We start from the raw sequence: 7,130 nt of genomic DNA, 5'->3' as shown, positions 1-7,130 counted from the left end.
TCATATGCTTTACTAAGTATGTATAATCAATTTGAATATATAGTACACTAGTTGCGTTCGATAACACAAAAATTTGTAATAAAAAGGACATAGTTATCTTTTAATAACTAGACATAGATGCTGAAATTGATCTAATCTTGGATTTCACTTTTCAGTTTCTTAGTCATTTGAATTTTGTCATCGCCAAATCTAGACTTGCCTTCATTCGGCGTTTTCCGCTCCATACACTTTAAAGTTACTATCACATCTTTATTTGGAGCCCATATCATCAGTGCCACACATGCAAAATAATTTTTTTCGTTTTGTGCTCAGATTTTTAACCTTCACTATTCCGATTCCTTCATACAAGCAAGGTGTGCATTACTAAATTTAAAATCGTTACAAAGTAGAAGAGGCCTGCTTTTTTTCGATGTTGTGAATGGTCTATATACTCGTACATATGTATGTTTTTGTGCATTTTTTATCAATTGGAGAACCACATACTATGACAGAACAATTTATCTCTCGCCTCGGCCCAGTGGATTGGCCACCAACATCGTGTGATATCATAACTTTGGACTTTTATTTGTGGACCGAAGTCCATGAGTGAGTTATTGAAAAGTGGTGTATATACTGATGGCCGAAGTACAGCGCAGTTTCGGAGAACATTTGAAAGGGATTGTTTTTAAAAAATAAATTTCATGAGTTTCTACGTTGTTTTATTTTATTTTATTTATTTAAATTCCGATACCTCGTAATTTCTAGATGCAGCTCGCTTGTTTTGGCGAGTTCTGATTCGCCATCCGTTGTCAGCATCAAGCTTTGCGCGTCTTATGGAGCATGTGTTGAGGAAACTCCACTGGAAAGCGTGTTTGGTTTATCTAGATATAACCATAAGTATAAGTTAAGCGACCATCTGAAAAACTGGGAAGCGCATTGCCTCCGCTAGAATACGATTGAATCTGAAGAATTGGGTCTTGTTTAAAATAGAATTCACGTATCTCGAGCATAGGGTGACCACCGAAGGCATTAAGACAAACACAGAGGAAGCAAAGGCAGAAAAGATGAGCCAAGATCAAGAAATATGCGCAAAGCCTATATTAACGTATACGGACGCGGGAAAAAATTCGTTTGGAAAAGCTGATGTACTATCTCGGCGAACTTTTGCTATAGAGTGTAAAGATTCTTCCAATGCCGAGAGATCTGAAGGGATAGTTGATAGTCCTGAGGCTAAGGTATACTGAGTACAATGGAATGGCCTTAAAATAATTGATGAAGTTCTGCATCGCATACGGGAAAGTGGATATGAAATCATTCCCGTAATCTGCTTATAATTCCTAAATCCACAATTACATCCCTTTTAGACGAATTCCACAGTGGGCCAAGTGAAGATAATCTGGACATTCAAACAATTGGAAATTTTTTAATTTGAAATTTGTAAGACGAATCCTAATATATTGTTGGCAGCATGGTCAGTATAAAGGTGTTAAAGCATTGTTGATACGGGACATTATCATGTAAGTGAATATATAGTTGATATATGATCGCTACAGTACTTCATCGGATGCCTGGTGAAACATATATGGGCGTGTTCAAATGAAAATTTGAATAGATTAAATTTACAAGGTACGCTTTAGCTGTTTATAGAAAATGCGATTTATAAAAAGTTAATAACAAAAATTAAATAGATTTTAATTTATACATTGAAATTCCAGCTGTGAAATTCTTTGTTTTTACTATATATGGTATTATAGAATAAGAGTTTGTGCCTTCCGAATTCGTTGTGACGTTAGTCTCCGAGAATAGTATAAACAAAAGGAAGGGGGGAGTTACTTTATTTGTGAAGGCGGGGACTAGGTAAGAGCCAATAACGATAGATTAGGAGGTTTGGCCAATCTGCTATGGTGAAAATTTAAGTTGTGTGAGCAACTTCGACTTCAGTTGTTGTTAAGATGGCAACGCAGGAACATGAGTGGAGACTGTTGGTTTGTTTTCGTATATTATCAACACAATTTTAGTTTTTTCGTAAACGTAAACTTTGGTGACGTCAGCCAATCAGCTGATTCTTTCAAATCCGCTGAGAGTAGGTTAATGGTCTGATCTTGGCCACACCTTCTGAATTATTTTCAACATAGGTGAAAGCAATAGAAAGTACCAAACTCGTATCAAACCAAATTATACACACACACACATTTTCTTGCCACGGCGTCAACCACAGAGAAACTGCATTTGGATGTACTTTTATAATTCGTGCTAAGTCGTATCTATACAAGGTTATGTGATTAGAACAGTTAATTTCTTCTTCCTCAATTCGACTTTAATTTATAATGCCAGTTATAACGGAATGACAGAAAGTTTTTTGTACATTTAATTCATTATGCGAAAGTGAATAATCGTCATATGGTGACTTTGTTCGTTTTATCTGTGAATTTAAAATAAATAAAAATATTGTGTGCGTACTTAAAAAAATTAAATGCGGAAGTAACCTTTTTTTAAATTCTAATTGGCGAACCTGTACGGCACCTTTGGTCCCGATCATGCCGGACGCTGCTTGAAGGTAAAAGTTTCGTATGTTCGGATCCTTTTTATGCACTGATATGGTTATCAACTGTTAAAGCTACCAACAATTAAAAAACAGAAATGCTAATTTTTAATATAGCACGGTCATTGCTACATCAGTTTCGCTAACAGAACTATCTCAGTGTGTGGATTTCCGCTAAGTATGTATGATGATATCTGTTAGTAATAAAATTATTTATCTATTTTTTTACAATAGTTTGGCCTTTTCTTTAGCGAAGTGAGCAAAGACTGGGACATACTACCACCTAAACACCAGCTACCACCAAAAACGACGTTAAAAACTTCAGGTAAGAAATAAACGCAAACTATGTGGAACAGTACCAACAGATTGATGGATCAAGTTTCAACAACTGCACCAAAAAGACGTTGTCAGTCCACCACAAAATTCTCCAACGACGTATCAAAGATTTCCGGACCCTAAAATTTGTAAGTATTTGTATGACTGGCGTAAATCCTCCACTGAACCCTTCCCTAGCTTGCCAGCTGGAAATAAGTTACACAATTGTCCTATTTTTAAGAGGTACTTAGCTAAGTTAAGGGTATTATGGTTAGTGTTCGATACTCCTCAATATTACAGCACTATTCAAAGTATTTTTAACGTGGTCGGGGGTGAAGGGCTGGATTAAGGTTTGATGCGACCCCTGCCGAGAATCTGTCTGGTTTGGGGGTCTTTTTGTAAATAACCTTTTTTGTAAATAATCTCGAACGGAGCTTTCGGATACCTGACGCCCTCCGTAATAACTAGCCTTACCCTCCGACACTCGTAGGTCCAAAAATGTTAAATTCAAATAACAAAAATAACACTAAAAAAAGGAGATCGGTCCTCCTCCTAACAGACCGACAGGAACAACCAGTTCCGCAATACGAGCAACGGTCGCACCGGACTCAAGGAAAAATGCAAATATCGGCTTAATAAGTCATTCCAAACAAGTGACAGCCGTAGCGAAAGGCAGTCCCGTAACTATACAAGCAACAGTACTGGGCACAGGTCCAAGCACAAGTAAAAGTGCACTAGACCGGCAGTCAACTGTGATTCAACCCCCAAAAACGGTCCCGACCGGAAGCACAGCTACTGCTAGCTCTAGTACCGAAGGATGGCCGCTTTGGTAGGTCCAGCGAAAGCCAGCTACCAGGATCGCAGAAACGCTGCAAGTCTCCTAAGGAGTGTGTACGAAACCAAGCCTAAAGATAACGAACTCACACAGGAGTTGAATGAAGCGATTGAAACAGCGAAAGCAATCATTCCTGACTTCTACCCCGATTTCAAATCAGCACAATCTGTTCCAAAACGACAACAGTCCTTGAAGGTAAATAAGCCAAACGCAAAAAAGGACAAAACCATTGGCTTGACGCCAATTCTTTGCGGAGGTTGCAAAAGACCGCATAATAATAGGAGTCCTGGATGAAAACCATGCCGAAGGAATGATCCCCAAGGCCCAATGGAAATGGGTTGAGGCCGAGCTAACGAAAGTGGCACTGAAGATTATACTGGAGAACCCCGGCCTCCCGCCTGCGTGCGAGGCTTAAGGCTGGCACCAAGGCCAGATAAAAATAATAGCGTGCGATGATGAGAGATCGGAAGATATAATGAAACTCATTCGGGTCTGCAATGCAGACAACCTAACGCAGGAGGGGAGATACGTCAAAGCGTTAAGTGATAAGAACAGCGCAGAAGAATCGAAAGAGCAGAAGCGCGCTGCTATGCAGGCTCTCCTACTCCTGACCGAAAACTCGATTGAACCGTTAGCGAAATGCGATGGGCAATTGAAATACGGTCTTGTAATAATAAAACTACATATTTACACAACCGATACGGAGGCAATACGATTCCTCACCACTAAGGATAACACAGAACCCATGAGCGAAACAGAACCAATGAGTGAATACGCCTCTTCAGGCTCAGAAATGGGTTTAGGGAGGTTGTACTTCGAACGGGAGAGTAAGTATTCCGCACAACAGCGAAAGTATTCCGAAAGAGAATTTTTATGCGAAAATAAATAAGATGCAGACATAACGCTAAGGGCTGATGCATTTTCTACAGATAAATCTACTTCACTGTAAGGAAGCCTGCCTTGCCCTCCTGGATCGTCTGGCAGAAGATCAGCCAGATGTAGTCCTCATCCAGGAACCCTGGGTATGGAATGGCGAAATCTGCGGCTTGAAAACCTCAGGTTATAAGTTATACAAGACCAATTGTGAAGGTATTAAAAGGGCATGTATAATTGCAAAAACACAACTTTATATATTTATGATTAAAAATTTCAGTAACGCGGATACTACGACGGTTAGTTGGGAAGTGAGCGGAAGCAACATCTGGCTAACCTCGTTTTACTTTGCCGGAGACGACACAGGTCCACTACCGTCCCCGCTGATAAGAACACTTGCGGAAGACTGCAAAGCACACAATCGTGAATTAGTCCTAGGAGGTGCTCTTATGGGGGAGCTCGGATACAAACGAATGTGGTGAGTTTCTCTTTAATTATAGTATAAGTAGTAAACTTTTAGTGTGTAACAAAGGTAATGAACCCACAATTATTATACATAATAGATAAGAAGTTCTTGGTATTACGCTAGCAAGTCACACCCTTTACGGAAATATGATGCAGTGGAGAGTTCTGAATGAACACTCATACTCCGATCATCGCTATATAGAAATAAAATTTGAGGGAAGCAGCTCACGGGCCCCTGATGCCAGCAGGAGCTTGAAAAATACCAATTGGCACGTATATAAACTAGAACTTAAGGAGCTTAAGACTTCCTAATCCCAAAAATATCACTACTGAAAATAAAGAATCACTGAATGATCACGTACAAATCCTTACGGAGATCTGTAGAACTGCGCTAAATAAGGCCAGCCCTATATTTAATTATAAGGGTAAGAAAAAACCGCCCTGGTGGTCTGGAGACCTGATAACATAAAGAAATTACAGCAGAAGACAGTTTAATAGAGCGAAAGTGTAGAGACTGGGACTGCTATTACAGTAAACTAAGAATTTACAAAACAGGAGTTTGAAAAGCGAAAAGGTCTGGTTTGCGGACATTCTGTGGAGAAATCGAAGGAACCACAGAAGCTTCTAGACTGCTTAAGATCCTTTCAAAAAATCATATTCATCCGGATACCTCCAAAAACCGGATAAGAGTTGGACTATCTCGAGTGATGAATCTTTGAAGTTGCTAGTGGACACACACTTTCCCAAAAACGAATAACCAAATGTATTAACCAACAATCAGAAAAACAAACAGAAAACCCTAATTCTGACATTGAAGATATGATATAATCATTGAAACTAGGATAACCAGGGCAGTGAACACCTTTAAACCATTTAAACCACCGGGTCCAGATAGTTTATTCCCGGCCCAAATACAACATTCACTCAATTATATTATAGAGTGGTTAACGACTATATTCAAGGCTGCTCTGAAGCTTAAAGTACTGCATCAAGGAAATAAGTAAAAGTTGTCCTTATTCCCAAGGCGGGAAAAAGTTCACACACAACACCCAAGGATTTTAGGCCAATTAGCCTATCCTCCTTCTTGCTAAAAACATTAGAAAGATTAATAGAAGAGTATATTAAAGCTAACCCTAAAAATCTTAGTATCTCACAACATGCGTACTGTACAGGGAAATCTACAGAAACAGCGCTTAAATCAATTTATAATAAGGAATACACACTGGTGTATCCTTGATATCGAGGACGCGTTTAAAAACATCCTGCCGCATACCATATAAAAGCACTGACTGATTTCGAGATCTCCGGGACTCTGGTTGAGTTTATCAAAAACATGCTCATGAGCAGATTTGTGATCGCAACCCTAGGGGCCACGAAGATCAGGAAAAGAGTCAGTAGAGGAACACCTCAAGGTGGATTGCTTTGCCACTAAAGTCCAAAATAGCAACAAGGTCCTCAAATCGCTTACCGGCAGCACTTGGGGCAAAAACAAAGAACTGTTGCTATCGACATTTAAGGCAATTGGTCGCCCGGTTCTGAACTATGCTGCGCTTGTCTGGTCGCCTGGAACTAGTGACACGCAGTGGATAAAGCTACAGACATGTCAAAATACCGCCATTCGGACAGCGACCGGTTGCCTCCTGATGTCTCCCATTCAACACCTGCATAACGAGGCACAAATGCTCCCAGTAGTGGAGCGCAACAAACTGCTCAGCAAGCAGTTCCTGCTTGGATGTTACCACAGGTTTCACCCCTGCAGACACCTGCTTGAGCCTGAGCCGCCTCCCAGGCACGTCAGGAGACACCTTTTAGACTACGCTGACGGAATCCAGGACAAAATCTACTGGACCTGACAGTATCTAAGTCAATAACCGGCTTTCACCACCTTCTTAAGCTCCCGTCCTGTGAATGCCGTAATCGGAGTCCAACCACCACCTACAGCAGATGAACAGCTCCAGCTTCCTCGTGAGACACGTGTAACACTGGCACAATCACGTTCTGGATATTGTAGCAGGTTAAACTCCTACTTATCCAGAATCGACCCCGACATACCAATTTCCTGGGCCTACCATTAGATGAGCTAGACGAAGGCGACCGGTTATATGCCCTACACTGGCGGGG

The sequence above is a fragment of the Anastrepha ludens genome, chromosome 2, assembly GCF_028408465.1.
Source record: "Anastrepha ludens isolate Willacy chromosome 2, idAnaLude1.1, whole genome shotgun sequence".
Classification (NCBI taxonomy): Eukaryota; Metazoa; Arthropoda; class Insecta; order Diptera; family Tephritidae; genus Anastrepha; species Anastrepha ludens.
Note: the sequence above shows the minus strand (reverse complement) of the source record.